The sequence below is a fragment of the Microcaecilia unicolor genome, chromosome 12, assembly GCF_901765095.1.
Source record: "Microcaecilia unicolor chromosome 12, aMicUni1.1, whole genome shotgun sequence".
Lineage (NCBI taxonomy): Eukaryota > Metazoa > Chordata > Amphibia > Gymnophiona > Siphonopidae > Microcaecilia > Microcaecilia unicolor.
Window position 1 is genome coordinate 68046506 of NC_044042.1, and position 19897 is coordinate 68066402.

Consider the following 19897-nt stretch of genomic DNA (forward strand, 5'->3'; position numbering starts at 1 on the left):
TTCCCTACAGCCACTCCCCTCTTGTTGGGATCAAAAGAAACAAACAATTGGGCGGACTGTCTGTGGGGCTGTGTCCGCTCCAGATAGAAGGCCAATGCTCTCTTGCAGTCCAAAGTGTGCAGCTGACGTTCAGCAGGGCAGGAATGAGGACGGGGAAAGAATGTTGGCAAGACAATTGACTGGTTCAGATGGAACTCCGACACAACCTTTGGCAGAAACTTAGGGTGAGTGCGGAGGACTACTCTGTTGTGATGAAATTTGGTGTAAGGGGCCTGGGCTACCAGGGCCTGAAGCTCACTGACTCTACGAGCCGAGGTAACTGCCACCAAGAAAATGACCTTCCAGGTCAAGTACTTCGGATGGCAGGAATTCAGTGGCTCGAAAGGAGGTTTCATCAGCTGGGTGAGAACGACATTGAGATCCCATGACACTGTAGGAGGCTTGACAGGGGGCTTTGACAAAAGCAAACCTCTCATGAAGCGAACAACTAAAGGCTGTCCTGAGATCGGCTTACCTTCCACTTGGTAATGGTATGCACTGATTGCACTAAGGTGAACCCTTACGGAGTTGGTCTTCAGACCAGACTCAGACAAGTGGAGAAGGTATTCAAGCAGGGTCTGTGTAGGACAAGAGCGAGGGTCTAGGGCCTTGCTGTCACACCAGACGGCAAACCTCCTCCAAAGAAAGAAGTAACTTCTCTTAGTGGAGTCTTTCCTGGAAGCAAGCAAGATGCGGGAGACACCCTCTGGCAGACCCAAAGAGGCAAAGTCTACGCCCTCAACATCCAGGCCGTGAGAGCCAGGGACCGGAGGTTGGGATGCAGCAGAGCCCCTTCGTCCTGCGTGATGAGGGTCGGAAAACACTCCAATCTCCACGGTTCTTCGGAGGATAACTCCAGAAGAAGAGGGAACCAGATCTGACGCGGCCAAAAGGGAGCAATCAGAATCATGGTGCCTCGGTCTTGCTTGAGTTTCAACAAAGTCTTCCCCACCAGAGGAATGGGAGGATAAGCATACAGCAGACCTTCCCCCCAATCCAGGAGGAAGGCATCCGACGCCAGTCTGCCGTGGGCCTGAAGCCTGGAACAGAACTGAGGGACTTTGTGGTTCACTCGAGATGCGAAGAGATCCACCAGGGGGGTGCCCCACGCCTGGAAGATCTGTCGCACCACACGGGAATTGAGCGACCACTCGTGAGGTTGCATAATCCTGCTCAACCTGTCGGCCAGACTGTTGTTTACGCCTGCCAGATATGTGGCTTGGAGCACCATGCCTTGACGGCGAGCCCAGAGCCACATGCTGACGGCTTCCTGACACAGGGGGCGAGATCCGGTGCCCCCCTGCTTGTTGACATAGTACATGGCAACCTGATTGTCTGTCTGAATTTGGATAATTTGGTGGGACAGCCGATCTCTGAAAGCCTTCAGAGCGTTCCAGATCGCTCGCAACTCCAGAAGATTGATCTGTAGATCGCTTTCTTGGAGGGACCACCTTCCTTGGGTGTGAAGCCCATCGACATGAGCTCCCCATCCCAGGAGAGACGCATCCGTGGTCAGCACTTTTTGAGGCTGAGGAATTTGGAAGGGACGTCCCAGAGTCAAATTGGAGCAAATCGTCCACCAATACAGGGATTCGAGAAAACTAGTGGACAGGTGGATCACGTCCTCTAGACCCCCGGCGGCCTGATACCACTGGGAGGCTAGGGTCCATTGAGCAGATCTCATGTGAAGGCGGGCCATGGGAGTCACATGAACTGTGGAAGCCATGTGGCCCAGCAATCTCAACATCTGCCGAGCTGTGATCTGCTGGGACGCTCGCACCCGCGAGACGAGGGACAACAAGTTGTTGGCCCTCGCCTCTGGGAGATAGGCGCGAGCCGTCCGAGAATCCAGCAGGGCTCCGATGAATTCGAGTTTCTGCACTGGGAGAAGATGGGACTTTGGGTAATTTATCACAAACCCCAGTAGCTCCAGGAGGCGAATAGTCATCTGCATGGACTGCAGGGCTCCTGCCTCGGATGTGTTCTTCACCAGCCAATCGTCGAGATATGGGAACACGTGCACCCCCAGCCTGCGAAGCGCCGCTGCTACCACAGCTAGGCACTTTGTGAACACCCTGGGCGCAGAGGCGAGCCCAAAGGGTAGCACACAGTACTGGAAGTGGCGTGCGCCCAGCTGAAATCGCAGATACTGTCTGTGAGCTGGCAGTATCGGGATGTGTGTGTAGGCATCCTTCAAGTCCAGAGAGCATAGCCAATCGTTTTGCTGAATCATGGGGAGAAGGGTGCCCAGGGAAAGCATCCTGAACTTTTCTTTTACGAGATATTTGTTCAGGGCCCTTAGGTCTAGGATGGGACGCATCCCCCCTGTTTTCTTTTCCACAAGGAAGTACCTGGAATAGAACCCCAGCCCTTCTTGCCCGGATGGCACGGGCTCGACCGCATTGGCGCTGAGAAGGGCGGAGAGTTCCTCTGCAAGTACCTGCTTGTGCTGGAAGCTGTAGGACTGAGCTCCCGGTGGACAATTTGGAGGTTGAGAGGCCAAATTGAGGGTGTATCCTTGCCGGACTATTTGGAGAACCCACTGATCGGAGGTTATAAGAGGCCACCTTTGGTGAAAAGCTTTCAACCTCCCTCCGACAGGCAGGTCGCCCGGCACTGACACTTGGATGTCGGCTATGCTCTGCTGGAGCCAGTCAAAAGCTCGCCCCTTGCTTTTGCTGGGGAGCCGCGGGGCCTTGCTGATTCGCACGCTGCTGACGAGAGCGAGCGCGCTGGGGCTTAGCCTGGGCCGCAGGCTGTCGGGAAGGAGGATTGTACCTACGCTTGCCAGAAGTATAGGGAACAGTCTTCCTTCCCCCGAAAAATCGTCTACCTGTAGAGGTAGAAGCTGAAGGCTGCCGGCGGGCGAACTTGTCGAATGCGGTGTCCCGCTGGTGGAGAGACTCTACCACCTGCTCGACTTTTTCGCCAAAAATGTTATCCGCACGGCAAGGCAAGTCCGTAATCCGCTGCTGGATTCTATTCTCCAGGTCGGCGGCACGCAGCCATGAGAGCCTGCGCATCACCACACCTTGAGCAGCGGCCCTGGACGCAACATCAAAAGTGTCATAAACTCCTCTGGCCAGGAATTTTCTGCACGCCTTCAGCTGCCTGACCACCTCCTGAAAAGGCTTGGCTTGCTCAGGGGGAAGAGCATCAACCAAGCCCGCCAACTGCCGCACATTATTCCGCATGTGTATGCTCGTGTAGAGCTGGTAAGACTGGATCTTGGACACGAGCATAGAGGAATGGTAGGCCTTCCTCCCAAAGGAGTCTAAGGTTCTAGCGTCCTTGCCCGGGGGCGCCGAAGCATGTTCCCTAGAACTCTTAGCCTTCTTTAGGGCCAAATCCACAACTCCAGAGTCATGAGGCAACTGAGTGCGCATCAGCTCTGGGTCCCCATGGATCCGGTACTGGGACTCGATCTTCTTGGGAATGTGGGGATTAGTTAATGGTTTGGTCCAGTTCGCAAGCAATGTCTTCTTCAGGACATGGTGCAAGGGAACAGTGGACGCTTCCTTAGGTGGAGAAGGATAGTCCAGGAGCTCAAACATTTCAGCCCTGGGCTCGTCCTCCACAACCACCGGGAAGGGGATGGCCGTAGACATCTCCCGGACAAAGGAGGCAAAAGACAGACTCTCGGGAGGAGAAAGCTGTCTCTCAGGAGAGGGAGTGGGATCAGACGGAAGACCCCCAGACTCCTCGTCAGAGAAATATCTGGGATCTTCCTCTTCCTCCCACGAGGCCTCACCCTCGGTGTCAGACACAAGTTCACGGACCTGTGTCTGCAACCTCGCCCTGCTCGACTCCGTGGAACCCCGTCCACGATGGGGGCGTCGAGAGGTAGACTCCCTCGCCCGCATCGGCGAAGCTCCCTCCGCCGACGTAGTCGGGGAGCCTTCCTGGGAGGTGGCCGCGGTCGGTACCGCACGCGGTACCGACGTCGGGGACCTCAACCTGGGCGATGGGCCAGCCGGCGCCACGCTCGACGGTACCGGTGGCGCAAGCACCGCCGGTACCGGAGGGGTAGGGCGCAACAGCTCTCCCAGAATCTCTGGGAGAACGGCCCGGAGGCTCTCGTTTAGAGCGGCTGCAGAGAAAGGCTGAGAGGTCGATGCAGGCGTCGACGTCAGTACCTGTTCCGGGCGTGGAGGCTGTTCCGGGCTGTCCAGAGCGGAGCGCATCGACACCTCCTGAACAGAGGGTGAGCGGTCCTCTCGGTGCCGATGCCTGCTGGGTGCCGAATCCCTCGGCGACCCAGAGCTCTCGGTGCCGACACGGGGAGGAGACCGGTGTCGATGCTTCTTCGATTTCTTCCGAAGCATGTCACCGGAGCTCCCCGGCACCGACGAGGAGGACGTCGAATCCACTCGTCGCTTCCTCGGGGCCGAGACTGAAGAAGGTCGATCTCGGGGGGGGCTGTACCGCAGGAGCCCTCAGGGTAGGCGGAGACCCACCCGAGGGCTCACCGCCACCAGCAGGGGAATGGACAGCCCTCACCTGCACTCCACCCGATGCACCACCGTCCGACGACATCAGCAGACGAGGTCCTGGTACCACCGACGTCGATGCAGCTATCCGATGTCTCGGCGCCGATGCAGAGGCCCGATGCCTCGATGCACTCGATGCAGGGGCGGCCGAGGAAGATGGTCTGGACGCTGACGACGTCGATGCACTCGAAGATCCCGGTGCCGATGCCGACGAAGAGCCCGAGAACAACACGTTCCACTGGGCTAGTCTCGCTACCTGAGTCCGCCTTTGAAGCAGGGAACACAGACTGCAGTTCTGAGGGCGGTGCTCGGCCCCCAGACACTGAAGACACGACGAGTGTCGATCAGTGAGCGAGATAACCCGGGCGCACTGGGTGCACTTCTTGAAGCCGCTGGAAGGCTTCGATGTCATGGGCGGAAAAATCACGCCGGCGAAATCAAAAGCCGAAATGGCGAAATTTGAAGCACCAAATTTAGAGGGAGAAAAAATCTCGACCGAGGCCGAAAAGAGGCCTACCCCGACGACGAAAGAAAACTTACCGGGGCAAAAAAGCTGGAAGTACGGGGAGGATTTACACGAAACCCGGCGGGGGGTTTCCGGAGCACTTCCCGACTAGGACAAAGCTTTCCCGAAGGAAAAAAACACGTTCAAACAAATTGGACGCGCGAGGTCGACTTTCCGGGGCTCGACACGGCGAAAACACGACCATACCGAGTGCGGACAAAAGAAGACTGGCCGGCTCGAGCCGGTTTCGGGCGGGAAGACGGCCGCGCATGCGCGGTGCGCGCGGGCGCGCGAGGGCTAGCAAAGGACTTTGCTAGTGAAGTTTCCGATTGGAGGGGCTGCCGTGGACGTCACCCATCAGTGAGAACAAGCAGCCTGCTTGTCCTCGGAGAATTAAGGTTTTACTTTCTTATTTATAATTTAGAAAAGCTTTGAAGACATTGTTAGTTAAAAGAATTTTATTGACAGCTAAGGATTTTTCGATGACCCGTTTCGGACTATATTATGATTTGTTATATTTGTAAATAGGTACCTCTTAATTAAGAAGGTAATATCTTTTTAACAGCTTTGAATCCTTTGGAAGAGTTGGCAGTATACAAAACAGGAAATAAAATAGAATCCTCAAACAGAACAATAATTAAATACCTTAGTATCACAGCCCAGTGCTTAGGTGTAAATTACAGAAAGGGATATTTTAAAATGGAAATTCTAACCAAAATGTCCCCTGACAATAGACATTACAGGGACATATGGAGAGGCATTTTCAATATGACTTCTACAGTCTATGTCCCAGAAACACTAAAGAAAGACCATGGCCAAGTATATAATCTCACAATCATTGCTGATTTAATCTTGAATTGATAACAAATGTGACTAATGGGCAGACTGGATGGACAGTTCAGGTCTTTATGTGCCATCACTTACTATGTTACTATGTAAACAGTTCCTGTGGCTACTACAGAATAATGTGGAAGTTTGGTGGGGGGCGGAACTAGTCTTTTAGTCATTTTGCTGAACAAAGATGCTGCATCAACTTTCAGCCCTAGGTAAACCAGAGATTGATAGCTTGACTTTCAAGGCACTTACTTGTGTGTTCAATCATAGTAGAGGGCAGCAGGGGACAGGAAACCCTCAACCTATGGTTTATTAGGACTTACTATAGCGCCTGGACTAACTCGCAGATCTAAGCGTACAGACTAAAAAACAAAATTTCAACGTAGGAAAGGAACTACAAAATTTGACAGGATCTGTGATAAGTGCTCAAGCTATACAGAAATCCAAATTGAGGAGTGGCCTAGTGGTTAGGGTGGTGGACTTTGGTCCTGGGGAACTGAGTTCGATTCCCACTTCAGGCACAGGCAGCGCCTTGTGACTCTGGGCAAGTCACTTAACCCTCCATTGCCCCATGTAAGCCGCATTGAGCCTGCCATGAGTGGGAAAGCACGGGGTACAAATGTAACAAAAAAAAAAAAAACCCCACAAGTTTCAGAACTCTAGGATACACATTTACTGCTGGCGGTGCTAATCAGTTTCACATTTCCAAATCCTAGATTCAAAGTGAGTTACACTCAGGTACAGTATTTCCTTGCCTCAGAGGGTTTACCATCTAAGTTTTGTACTTGAGCCAAAAGCAGAGCAAAGTGACTTGCTCAAAGCAACAAGCATCAGTGGAAGGAAATGGTATTTACATTTTGGCTTCCCCAGTTCTCACCCTGCTGCTCCAACCATTTGGCTACTCCTCCACTGCACTGCAGTTGACACGATCAGCCACAGATCAACTATGGCTTTTGACAATTAGCTCCTGAGGTGCAAGGAGCAATAGGTGTGGTGAGCACATAGCGCACTCAGCAGCCTGCGCTGGAAGAATTCTTCCAATTTGTGAGGACTGTCTTAATACAGTGTAAAATTTGCTCGGCAGTCAAACCTAGCTTTTTACCCACCTGCATAAGGGTAGCAGTACATCACTAAAAGATTTGGTAATGGCATGCAGAAGATTACCACCATAATTATTTTTTTTTTTTACCACAGCAACAAATTATGTTAATATTAATACAGCTGCAATGGTAAAAGATAATTATACCAATCATAAATACCAACAAGAGATGGAATAAAATCTCAGTGTAGAATATACAGCAAGATTACTTACCTGTAACAGCAGGATACATTAACCACACAATCCCTCTTACCTTACAGTTGAATTTGTTCAAGCTATGAGGAGCAGCAGCAACGCAGGAAGCTCTGTGTTCACGAATGAAAAACCGGGGGCAGGGCTGCAGAAAGCAAAGGGGATGGATGTATGGTAGACCAAGACCCGTTTACGGAGGACTGTGTTCGTGAGGGGCTTGCCAAACTAAAAGTAGACAGAGCGATGGGGCCTGATGGGATACACCTGAGGGTGCTTAAGGAACTCAGAGAAGTTCTGTCGGCTCCGCTGACCTCTTCAATGCTTCCTTAGAAACTGGAGTGGTCCCGGTGGACTGGAGAAGGGCGGATGTGGTTCCTTTGCACAAGAGTGGAAGTAAGGAGGAGGTAGGGAATTACAGACATGTCAGTCTGACCTCAGTGGTGAGTAAGCTAATGGAAACGCTTCTAAAGAAGAGGATTGTGACATTTCTTGAACTATATGGAACGCGGGACCTGAGGCAGCATGGCTTCACTAGTGGCAGGTCGTGTCAGACGAATCTGTCTTCTTTGACTGGGTGACCAAACAGTTGGATGTGAGATGGGCGCTTGATGTGGTATACTTGGATTTCAGCAAAGCCTTGGACACGGTTTTGCACAGGCGACTGATAAATTGAGTACCCTCGGTGTGGGACCTAGAGTAACTGATTGGGTAAAAAATTGGTTGAATGGTAGGAGACAGAGGGTGGTGGTAAATGGAGCTTGCACCAGAGAATGCCCAGAAAGCTCTTCCAGGCTACGAAGGGGCAGATCTGAATTGATGTCCTTATGGATGACAACCACACATAACCGATTATCTCTTCCTTCTCCAAAGAGAAAATCCCAGCCTACATTTATAAAATGTATAACATTTTTCAATTTGGCAGTATATCAAGCGGTAATAAACTTGAAACGCGAGGTTGATACTGGTATTTTTTAAATTATCTCCCTCTTTTTTTTAAATCTTAACTGATAAATGTAATTGTGACGAAACAGTGGGTTTCTGAGCCTATGAACTGTATTGTTTTACTGATGACATGTATTTCTCCTGGTTGTGTTGCTGATATGTGTTTCTACTGGTTGACCAGCAGATGGCGATTGTGTATTTTTTTTTTTAAGCTGTACCAGAAGTGATATTTTCTTTTTCCCGTCTAACTGTAATTAATTTGTCAGTCTCAGTTTGGAATTAGAAACATGACAGCAGATAAAGGTCATATGACCCATCCAGTCTGCCCATCCTCTGGTACCCCTAATTCTTCCTGTTCCTAAATGATCCCACATGCTTATCCCATGCCTTTTTAAATTCTGAAACAGTCCTCGACTCCACAACCTCCACCGGGAGGCCATTCCATGCCTCCACCACCCTTTCTATGAAATAATACTTCCTTAGGTTACTCCTAAGCCTATTCCCTATTAACTTTGTCATATGCCCCCTCATTCCAGAGCTCTCCTTCATTTGAAAAAGGCTCTCTTCCTGTACATAAATACCCTTGAGATATTTATTTAAATCTGTTTATTAAGTTTTACAAAGTGAACATAGAAGGAACATTTCTAATACATCGAAAAATCTATGACAAAATCTCCATGACAAATCAAATCAATACATTGCGAAGGGCAAAGGGCCTTGTGTCTGATAGCCCCGTGTCTATAGTACCTCCTTCCATATTTAATCATTTGTATTAAAGATCATACAAACATTAAACCTTAAATAACACATTTACATTATCATGGCAGATACTCCAAAAGCATTCCAGAATGCTAACCACCATTGTATGCAAACCATATTAACCTTTATTCCCCCCCCCTTTCCCCCCCCCCCCCCATCCCTCCCCCCCCTTCCCCAGTCCTCCCTACCCCTTCCTACCCTCCCACCCAGATATCTTTATTACGTTTACCTCCCCTCAACCGGCTCTAACCTATCATGTGAGTGAGTTGACCAATAAGCTACGAGCTCTACCCGAGATCGCCTGCACGTAAGGTTCCCAGACCTCCCAAAAGCGGCGTCTACTTTTTGGACTATTGTGCACACTTCGTGCCTCCATTGTCACCAGTGAATGTAACATATTTCTCCATAGCCAATATGAGGGCCCCACGTCCTGGGTCCAATGTTGCAATATGCTTTGTTTCCCAATCACAATAGCCTTATATAGGAATAATCTCTCCATAGGTCTCAAGTCTTTCCCACTCCCACCTAGTCCTAGCACTATGCTTCGTGGCAGCAAACTTATCTTTTTATATAACAGGGACTCACAGAATTCCATAATCTTACCCCAAAACTTCCTAATTTCAGGACATTCCCATAGCATATGATATAGGGACGCTCTCTGAAAATTACATTTAATACACTTAGGCTCTTGTATATTTCCAGTATAGTATGCCTGTATGGGGGAGAAATACCCTCTCAAGATTATCCTAAATTGTATCTCCCTGTGTCTAGCACTGGTCACCTTGTATGCAATCTCCTTCAGAAACTGGGCAATGTCACCGCTCCTAATCTCCACCCTCACATCTGCTGACCACCTCCTGGCCACCTCTTCGTAATCTCGCTGCACCATTACCATACCCAGTTGTCTATAAAGCACAGACACCGAGGTCTGCTCTCTGCCCGGAGGCAAGAATAAATTCGACAATAAGTCATATATCCCTCTATCATACTTGTTCCTTTGCAAGTGCGATATATAGCTATGGAGCTGAAGATAGTCATACCAACTCACATGTTCAGTTCCCACCATATCTACTAGGGCCTCCCGAGTGATTATCTCTCCCGAATCCTGTATCACATCCGCCACCAACACTACTCCTTCCCGTGCCCAACTCATTAACCTCTTTTGGTTCCCCCCTTGCCCAAAGTCCGCATTCCCCGCTAACGGAAGCATATCCGTACTATATGGATTCTTATTCAAACGTTGCAATATATACTGCCATGTGCGTCTCATGGGTTGTAATAATACGTGCTGGCTCCACCCCTTAGAGAGCACTTCACTCTTAGCATGCAGCATATAATACGGATGATATGGCCTGAACAATTCTTTCTCATAGCTCCATGCTGTATACTCCTCTGTTTCTAATATCCAGTCTGCCAAATGTCTCGACAAACAGGCCCAGTTATATTGTTTAATGTCTGGCAATCCGAGGCCCCCCTCTGCTCTTCTCCCATACAAAAATTCCAACTTAACTTTAGCCTTCTTCCCTCCCCAGCAGAACCGGGACACCATCCTACGGAGTTTCTTAAGATCTTTTGTTAGTAACAAAATTGGCAGCTGTCGCAGAACATATAGCCATTTTGGAAAAATCGTCATGGCAAACAGCCCTACCCTACCACTCAACGATAGAGGCAACCCCTCCCACAAAGTCAACTGGTGTTTCGTATGATGTAACAGTTCATCCACATTCCTTCTATATAATCGACTCAAATCCCCTGTTAGAATGATACCCAGATATTTAAACTCATTATCCGCCCATCTCAACGGGAACTCTCCTCTCCATTGCTCTCTTACTATATTAGAGGTGGGCAATCCCTCCGACTTCTGGGTGTTCAATTTGAATCCTGAAAATGCCCCATATTCGGCAAAAACCTCCATCAACACCGTCAGCGACTGCTCAGGTCGAGCCAGATGAACCAAAAGATCATCGGCAAAGGCCGAGATCTTAAATTCCCTACTACCCAATTTCACTCCTTCAATCTCTGGGTTCCCCAAAATTTCCCGAATCAAGGGATCCAATGTAATGGCAAAAAGTAATGGGGACAGGGGGCATCCCTGTCTAGTTCCTCGATTAATCACAAAACTTTGAGAGTACGATCCATTAACCAACACTCTCGCCGCCGGATTCTTATACAATATTGATATCGCTTGAGTGAAATATCCCTCAAATCCATACGCTCGCAGTGAGGCAAATAGAAATTCCCACTCAACCCTATCGAATGCCTTTTCGGCATCGAAACTAATCAATAATGAATCCCCTCCTTCCCTATGCATCCTGTCCATTGTGGCTAAAATCAGTCTAATATTTTTCACACTCTGTCTCCCCTGAACAAACCCGACTTGAGGGGCTGCCACTATCTTAGATAACACTCTGGCCAATCTCGATGCTAGTATCTTCGCCAATAATTTCGCCTCGTAGCTAATTAAAGATATTGGTCTATAGGAATCGGGGAGTATCGGATCCTTCTCTGGTTTCAGAAAAACCATAATATCCGCAAGACGCAAGGACTGCGGGAGCTCCCCCGATTCAACCGAAGTGTTGAAAGCATTGACAAGGGGTTCTCCTATATCTAACCCTAGTATTTTATATAGCTCTGCCCTAAAGCCATCCGGCCCTGCTGCCTTATGTAGTGCACTGCCTCTGATTTCTCTAAGCACCTCATCCACTTCTATCTGTTTGTTTAGCTCCATCCTCTGTTGCTCCGTAATTCTAGGCAGAGTGACATTCTCAAGATACATATCTGGATCTAGATCATCAGCATCATTCTTTGCATACAACCTCTCATAATAATCATGAAACACTTTCTGAATCTCTGCATCGGTGTGTACTAGTGCCCCCCCTTGATTCTTGATCGCCATCACTCTTCTCTGTCCCCTCGCTCTTTTCACTAATCTTGCCATCATTTTCCCTGGCTTATTGCCGAACTTATGTAATTGAAATTTATAATAAACAGCAGATTTACTTGCTCTCTGATGCAACAACTCATTCAAGGACGCTTGTGTGGCCAGGAGTTGATCCCCGACCCGACCTCCAGAATGCTGCCCATATGCCCTTCTTAAATGTACTAACTGTTTCCCCAGTCTTATGATTGCTTGATTTCTCTGTTTCTTCTTCCTGGCACTAAACGCAATTATTTCACCTCTTAATACAACCTTCCCCGCTTCCCAGTAAAGGGTCGGTGTGTTTACATGGGGGGCATTATGAATTGTATATTCTTTCCATCTCCCCCTGATATATGTCCAAAATTCTGGATCGTAATACAGATCCAGGGGGAAGATCCAGCGATACTGTTTGCTTTGTAGCTGCTGATCCCTGTATTTGATATATATAGCCGCATGATCCGATATTATCGTCGGATCAATATCGGCCTCCAATATCTCTGCAAAACTCTCTTCATCTATCAGCAAATAATCGATTCGTGATTGTGTGTTGTGAGCTCTAGAATAATGTGTATAATCTTTAAGGTTTGGATGTAATACCCTCCACACATCTACCACCCCCAATGCGCCACATATCAGGTTTATGCCTTTGTTAGCTCCAACAGCCTTGCCCGCACTAGTATGAGATCTATCCATCTTGTGATCCGCTACCACATTGAAGTCTCCCCCTATTATTTTATGCTGTATATTAAAGCACTGAATTTTACTTATGAGGGTCTGATAAAATTGTTTACTGTACACGTTAGGAGCATATACATTCACTATTAGAAATGAACTACCATTCACCTTTACCTGAGCCAGTATATATCTCCCTTCCTCATCAAGACATGATTTTTCTATCACCACCTGCAAAGATTTATGGAATAATATCGCCACTCCTGCTTTTTTCCCCACCGCTGGGCTTCTAGCATGGTCCCCACCCACCAGGATTGAAGCTTTGCATGCTCCTGGGACGTTAAGTGTGTTTCTTGTAGGAGCGCTACATCAGCCCCTTTCTTTTTGAGGCTATGAAGTATTTTCTTTCTTTTTATAGGAGAAGATATACCCCCCACATTCCAGGAGTAAACTTTAAGTCCCATTACGTTATACCTATTGATGCTGGCCTTATCAAGTATACTACGTCTAGTGCCCAGCAGGCCCGACGTCCCAGCAGCGCCGCTCCCGCTGTTCTTCCCCACAAATGCTCATTAATCCGCTCCCTCACCTCCATTTGTATACACTGTATTGCCCGTTGAGATTCAATTACCCAAGACCTTCTCCTCCCTATCCCCCCGAATCCCTCCCTCCTCCCAGCTCCCCTTCCCCCCCTCCCGTTCCAAATGGTGATCACGATATAACACCCACACTCTCCCAATCAACATATCCCCCCTACCCTTCGGCTCCCCCTCTCATTCCCAGCATATTATACAGGCTCATCTACCTCATATTATCCATCATACTGATCATTGGCTATCTGTCTCCCTCTCGGGAGGCAGAAGCCTATTCCAGATACAGTTAACTATATAAACCCCTTCAAATACAGTCCCAACAGAAACTTTAGGCATTTTTATAATCCCATATATACATACAGCCTCGAGACTTCTGCATATGAGCTTACAGAGAGTCCACTGTGCAACTGCAGATTCTCACGTTTGCATATAATCTCGATCAGGCTCGTGCTCACTCCGGAGATCTACTCCAATCCGGCTCATCTACTTACACTCTTCAACTGCACATTTTCAGTCTGTGGGGCTGTCTCTCCAAGTTTATTTGCCATACTCTGATCAAACTTGTCCCAGTTACTATATCCAATTTTATCTGTCCTTTCCTCTAAGGGAATACTGGAATCCGGATCATAGTTCTGTACTTGCTTCCAATTTATAAACATAACTGAAATCTTAACCTCAAAACCTGGTATTATCCCATATGCTCGTTCAGCCATGAGCCACCATCCGGTGCGCAGTCCAAATGTCTGCAAACCAGTCTCCCAAGGCTCTGTTCACTTTTATTGCAACCTGATCTTCACTCTTCCCAACTTTCAATATCTCCCTTCTAGAAAGTTTCATGGCGTATCCTACGCATTCCCATGTTGCTGCACATGTTCTCTCGCTGCCTCCACTTTATCAAAAAATTTTGTAACTCCATTAATAGAGATACGCAGTCTTGCAGGATATAGAAGTGCAAACTTTATCTTTTTCTGGAACAGGTCCGTGCACAATGGCGTAAAAGTTTTTCTCAATGCTTGCACCTGTTGCGAATAATCCTGAAAGCACAGGATTTTCTTACTTTGATAAGTCAGGGTGCCCCCTCCTCGTATCGCTTCCAATATAGCTTGCTTATGTCGGAAATTGAGGATTTTCAAGATCACCACTCGTGCCCTGGTCTCTGATGGGCGTAGGGGCCCCACTCTATGTGCCCTCTCCACACAGAAATTATGGATTTTATCCTCTATATGCAGGGACTGTGGCAGCCACCCCTCCAAGAATGTTGGTAATTCTTTATCTATTAGTGACTCTGGGAGCCCGACTATCCTCAAGTTATTTCGCCTGCTGCGATTCTCTAAGTCGTCGAGCTTAGCCTCCAGGCTCTGCACCCTTTTCTCCATTTTCGCGGTGATCTCCTTCTGGGCCTCAGCTGCCTCCTCGACCTCCGATACTCGCTGCAGCCCTTCGTCCAGCTCCAAACTCATGCTATCGATGCGCTCGTGAGCTTCTTCCACTCTATCATAAAGTTGTTGTAATTTTTTATCTAGGGCCGCCTCAACCGCCGCTGTGATCTCGGCAGTGATCTCCGTCATCCATACAGAGCCTGCCGTAAGCTCCCCGATATCACGCTGGTCGGCCATTTTGTTGTCAGCCTGCTTGAGTTTATCTCGCTCCTTTCTGACTGTTTTTGTCGCCATTCCGCTTCTTCTCTCGGTCTTTCCGATCGCGAGTCAATTCCCCCAGCTGAGGAATGCGAAGCTGTGTCTTTTTCCGCCGTGGGCTCGCCAATTCAGCCGATTATTGGGTTAAGTGGGCACAGAGCTGAGCTTACCAGCGTCTGCCCTGTACCATGGCGTCACGTGATCTCCCCTTGAGATATTTAAACGTTTCTATCATGTCTCCTCTCTCCCTCCTCTCTTCTAGATTGTAAGCTCTTTGAGCAGGGACTGTCTTTCTTCTATGTTTGTGCAGCGCTGCGTATGCCTTGTAGCGCTATAGAAATGCTAAATAGTAGTAGTAGTAGTAGCGTATTCATGTTCAGGTTCATAAGCCTGTCCCTATAATTTTTGCATTCAAGACCGCTTACTAATTTCGTAGCCACCCTCTGGACTGACTTCATCCTGTTTATATCTTTCCGTAGGTGCAGTCTCCAGAACTACATGCAGTACTCCAAATGAGGTCTCACCAGAGACTTATACAACGGCACTATCACCTCCTTTTTCCTGCTGGTCATGCCTCTCTTTATGCACCCAAGCATCCTTCTGGCTTTGGCCGTCGCTTTTTCTACCTGTTTGAAAGCTTTAAGGTTGTCAGACACAATCACCCCCAAGTCCCGCTCTTCCTTCGCACACTGAAGCACTACACCCCCTATACTGTACCGTTCCCTCGGAGTTTTGCGACCCAAGTGCATGACCCTGCATTTTTTGGGATTAAACCTTAGTTGCCAAATATCGGTCCATTCCTCTAGCTTCGCTAGGTCCTTCTTCATGTCATTCACACCCTCCAGGGTGTCCACCCTATTGAAGAGTTTAGTATCATCCACAAAGAGACAAACTTTACCAGACAGCCCTTCCGCAATATCGCTCACAAAGATGTTAAAAAGAGCTGGCCCTAGGACCGATCCCTGCGGTACGCCACTGACGACCTCCTTTTCTTCAGAGCAAGCTCCAATTACCACCACCCTCTGTAAGTAGAGGGAGAAAGAACTCTGTACTGAAATTTGGTGATCAGCTATATTCTTTAAACTTGTGAGCACCTATATTTCCTGTAGTTCCCAGGCACTATTCACATAGTGATAAAAATAATTAATCCTTTTTCAGTTACTGTTATGTGCTATTTTTGTTCCATCTGTTTTATAGTTCAATATTTTTATGACAATAAACCTTTTTTAGTTTATTGTTTCTGCTTGTCTGGACTATGAATCCTGATGGTTTGTGGTTTGGGTATGTGGGTGCTTTCTGGGAAATGTGGGAACCCTGAGAGTATGGCCCCAATGTTCTAGAAATCATCGAGAAACAATTTGAGAGTGGGAGACTTGCCCAGAGGCGGTTGGGACCCAGTCGGTGGGAGGAGGGTACTAGGGGATAGACCCTCTAAGTGGCCGCGGGTAGGTCCAGACGGGTGGCTAGGCATTTCGTGACAGAACTTGTCCTTTTTTGGTGCGTGTGGTGGTGTTGTCAGGCCATGAGGGTGAGGGTCAGTTTTTGGTTGTTTTTTTTTTTAATCTGTAACCTCTAGAGATAGTGAACAAGTACAGCAGTAACAAGGTCCCTTCCCCATTCAGTTCTTTTTTGATAGTGTTAGATTAGCAGTGTGCTGATGGTGACCGACAGTGGCTGTCAGACACCGGATATGCCTGACCTAACACCAGAGCGACCAGATGACCTCAGCGAGAAGGAGCTGCATGACCTGCCTGAGCAGAGTTCTCCTCGGGGGAAACTAGACTCCTTGTGGGCAGAGACCCATGAGTTGACAGGGCCAGATGCCACACCAGCTAAAATCCAGAAGATCTACAAGGCAGAATGACACCGGCTAGACCAACAGCAGCTGCAGCGTGAGAAATGGGAACAGCAATGGTGACGTGAGGAGTGTATCCAAAGCTCCAGCCCATCCCCTATGCCAAGGCCGGAGGTAAAATCCACAGCCCAGATTAGGCCTAACTGTTTTGCACACTTTGATGATACCCAAGGTGACACTGATGGATATATAATTGCCTTTGAAAAAATTGGCCGCCTCAATGAGATTCCTCAGAAAAGACTGGGTGTGCTATCTAGGAGGAAAGCTCACTGGTAGAGCATTTGAGGCATTCCAACGACTGTCTATGAAGAAGTGCTCTCAGTTTGAGGAACTATGCAAAGCTTTGTCACACCATTATGCCATTACCCCTGAGTCCTATAGACTAAAGTTCCAGACTTTGTAACAGGGGGCAGATGATAATCACAACAAGTTTGAGATTCAACTAAGATACCAGCATCAGCAGTGGCTCAATGGAGATGAGGTTAAAACCTTGGAGGACTGCCAAAACCTAATGGTCCTGGAGCAGTTTCTTCAGCGTTGTCGTCCAGATGTGAGAGAACGTGTTCAAGATCACCAGCCCCGAACTCTAGAGAAAGCGACTGAGTTAGCTGACATTTTGTGGCTTACCGTCCCTGATTGGCAAAGAAAAGTCATCCATATGAACTGCAGCCAGGATCCTAAGCCAAATATCCCTGTAACCTCACTGTCAGAAAATCCTCCAGTGTTCCCCAAAAACCTAAAGACTTGAAGCATGAATGTCCATACCACCAGTGTGGACATACTGGACATTTCACAGCAGATTGCCCAGATAATCACAAGCCTGCACTAAAAAGCATTTCAGTTCCTGCACCAAAGCTGGCAGCTTTCATGGGTGGCTCCATTTCCACAAAAGAGGCCCACACAGTTGCTGCAGCACAAAATGTTACTGGTCATTTATCACGCAAGAAAGAAAGAAAGCAGATAGGTATCCACCACACTACAGCACCCCAATAACTGTTAATCACACCCAGGTGGCTGGGCTTGTGGACACTGGCTCTAGCATGATTATTATGACCACAGCTAGTGCCGGAAGATGCTATTCTTCAAGGGCACACTGCAGAGGTAGTGTTAGCCAATGGATCCATTGCTCGAGTATTCCTGGATTGGTGTACCTATTCTAGATACAGAGAAGTAGGAATAATGAAAAACATGTCGGAACCAATGCTGTGTAGGACTGACATGAGCTCAATGAACATTACCCTTGATAGTGGAGTCAGCATTTCCGCTATGATGACCCATAGTCAGGCCCAGGTGGCCCAACAAGAAGAAACAGAGATCACCTCTCCAGTTCCTGAGCCAGCCCAGGTGGAACCAACTAACCAAGTGGCAGGAGGCAGCGCTTCCAGCAGCACCATTTCCTGAGATGACCGAGGCTGTGAGTATGGAACAGCCTGATTTAACTGACACCTATTGATCAGACTGTTGACCCTAATTTATCAGAGTCACCACCAGAGACCCTTCCAGATATGGATACTGATATAGGACAGAGACATGCTTTTCAGGAAACACAACACTCTGACCCTGAGCTGGAAAGCGCTGAGGCAGAGGTCTGGACAGCCAATCAAACTTGTAAAGACCGTATCCTATGGAAAGGGGGCTTGCTGTACAGAGAGACTGATCTCATTGATCCTAACAGGCCCTGAAAAGCAGTCAAACAGCTTATAGTGTCCAAAGCATACAGGGAACTCCTCCTACAGACTGCACATGACATTATATTAGCAGGACATCAGGGGGTAACACGCACTACATTGACACAGAACTTCTACTGATCAGGAGTATTTCAAGTCATAGCTGATTGCTGTTGAATCTGTGATGTGTGCCAAAGAGTGGGTAAGACCCAAGATCATCCCCGAGCTCCCCTGAAATGTTTACCCATTATCAGTGAGCCATTTGAGAGGATAGCTATAATGACAGTGGTGGACCCTGCTACCAGATATCCTGAAGCGGTAGCCTAATCCTCAATAGAAGCAGAGAAAACTGCCACTGCCCTGCTAGAAATATTTTCCAGGACAGGATATCTGCGAGAAATACTCTCAAAGGGACACAGTTTATGTCTGAGCTGATCCAAAAATCAGTGGACACAATGGAGTAAAATCTGTACATACTATCCCATATCACCCTGAAAGTAATGGTTGGTGGAGAGATTTAATGGGACATTAAAGTATATGTTAAAGGCTTTTGTGTAATTAGAAGACCCTGTGGACTTTGTCATAGATAATTTACAGACAGTCCAGACTAAGCAAAAGACCTGGTATGATCATGAAGCCCAAAATAGAGTTTCATGAGGGCTAGTAGTCCCAGTACTACTACTACTACTACTATTTAGCATTTCTATAGCGCTACAAGGCATACGCAGCGCTGTACAAACATAGAAGAAAGACAGTCCCTGCTCAAAGAGCTTACAATCTAATAGACAAAAAATAAATAAAGTAATCAAATCAATTAATGTGAACGGGAAGGAAGAGAGGAGGGTAGGTGGAGGCGAGTGGTTACAAGTGGTTACGAGTCAAAAGCAATGTTAAAGAGGTGGGTTTTCAGTCTAGATTTAAAGGTGGCCAAGGATGGGGCAAGACGTAGGGGCTCAGGAAGTTTATTCCAGGCGTAGGGTGCAGCGAGACAGAAGGCGCGAAGTCTGGAGTTGGCAGTAGTGGAGAAGGGAACAGATAAGAAGGATTTAACCATGGAGCGGAGTGCACGGGAAGGGGTGTAGGGAAGGACGAGTGTGGAGAGATACTGGGGAGCAGCAGAGTGAATACATTTATAGGTTAGTAGAAGAAGTTTGAACAGGATGCGAAAACGGATAGGGAGCCAGTGAAGGGTCTTGAGGAGAGGGGTAGTATGAGTAAAGCGACCCTGGCGGAAGATGAGACGGGCAGCAGAGTTTTGAACCGACTGGAGAGGGGAGAGGTGACTAAGTGGGAGGCCAGCAAGAAGCAGATTGCAGTAGTCTAAACGAGATGTGACAAGGGTGTGGATGAGGGTTTTGGTAGAGTGCTCGGAAAGAAAGGGGCGGATTTTATGGATGTTGTAAAGAAAGAAACGACAGGTCTTGGCGGTCTGCTGAATATAAACTGGGCGGGACCATACAATGTCATAAGGCGCCTAAATGACACAAACTATGTTATATCTATGGACTCAAGACAAAGTAGCATATTTTTCATGTAAATATGTTAAAAGCCTATGCTGATCACACAGCCATGGTGCTAGCTATGTGTAGCCCACCAGAAGAGTGTCAGGATAGTGAGCCCACAGAGGGATCCAACAATGAAGAGAGACTATCTAAATGTACAGACTGTGGGAAAACCTTCAGTCAAAAGGGAG

The 19897-nt window shown here is 48.0% G+C and overlaps 2 protein-coding genes across 2 annotated transcripts in view; both read right to left on the reverse strand.

Moving 5' to 3' along the window:
• Positions 1-19897, reverse strand: part of PIP4K2B (phosphatidylinositol-5-phosphate 4-kinase type 2 beta) — an 84988-nt gene that overhangs the window by 58539 nt on the left and 6552 nt on the right. The window lies entirely within an intron of this gene.
• The window catches only part of CWC25 (CWC25 spliceosome associated protein homolog), a 72873-nt gene continuing 70580 nt past the window's right edge, over positions 17605-19897 (reverse strand). Inside the window, exon 11 of the transcript XR_003944014.1 lies at positions 17605-17617. The gene's annotated coding sequence lies outside the window, so the exon portion shown is untranslated. The remainder of the gene's footprint in view (positions 17618-19897) is intronic.